This window comes from Austrofundulus limnaeus, unplaced genomic scaffold (assembly GCF_001266775.1).
Source record: "Austrofundulus limnaeus strain Quisiro unplaced genomic scaffold, Austrofundulus_limnaeus-1.0 Scaffold37, whole genome shotgun sequence".
Taxonomy (NCBI): Eukaryota; Metazoa; Chordata; class Actinopteri; order Cyprinodontiformes; family Rivulidae; genus Austrofundulus; species Austrofundulus limnaeus.
Window position 1 is genome coordinate 370755 of NW_013952439.1, and position 1074 is coordinate 371828.

Sequence of the window (1074 nt, forward strand, 5' to 3'; positions counted from 1 at the left end):
CACACACACACACACACACACACACACACACACACACATTAGATCTTTAGATTAAAGAAGGAAATGCTCAAAAAGAAAGCCATGTGTTCTGTAACCAAAGTATTTTAATCTCTATGACACTCTTTGAGAATTCAGGTGGAACAATTTCAAGTTTTCTTAATAYTTTTTCAAAAGCTGTTTACAACTTTAAACCTGACACATGCAGTGTTATCATAACCACTTTTGATACATTTCTACTTTTTTCTCCTGAATTTTTAAGCTTTCAGATTTAAAAAAATCTGTTGAYCTTTTCTAAACATTAATATTTTACAACATATCAGCAGCATCATGTGTTACATACTGAGTTTAATGCTTCTTTGTGCCAAATGTCATTGAAAGATTTTTACATTATTATTGTTAATATGTATATTTATACATTGTAGGAATTTTTCATACTTAACTGAGCGATRAATTGTATTTACTTAACATTAAAAAGGTCAAATTTTATCTCAATATTTTATTCAAACTATTAATTATAATGCTATACTGATATTCTAAGAAAACAATGTTAAATAAATAAAAATATAAAATGTGTTTGTTTTGTCGACTAATTTGCTGATGACATGTTGGTTAAACTGAACACATTTACAAACCTTTTCTTTGCTTTCCTAATTAGCACATCTCACAACCCACTTGTTAATTAAAAGGCTTTCTGTGAATAATCTGCTGCTTCATAATGAGCCGCCAACTCTCACAAAGGTGTTCGCACGAGAACACTCGGCTGCTTTAACCACTTAATTGCTTTGTTCGATTATTTGCAGAAGTTTGGAGCAGGAGGCGCCCAAAATAACTCGCGTGTTTGTGTTTTGTCTTGTTTTGTTGTTTTTCCGGGGGGCAGCCCGATTAATTACAAGTCGTCTGCGATAGGTGAGCTACACGAAGAGGATACATGAAATTACACGCAACATGCATGATTCAACAGGGAGAAACTGGAACGCAGACATCTCACAATATACTTTTTATCTCTTCACAGGTCTTCTCTCTTGCCTTTACTTCAAATTAAGGTTTTAAAAAGTGAAGTTTGACGATGATGTA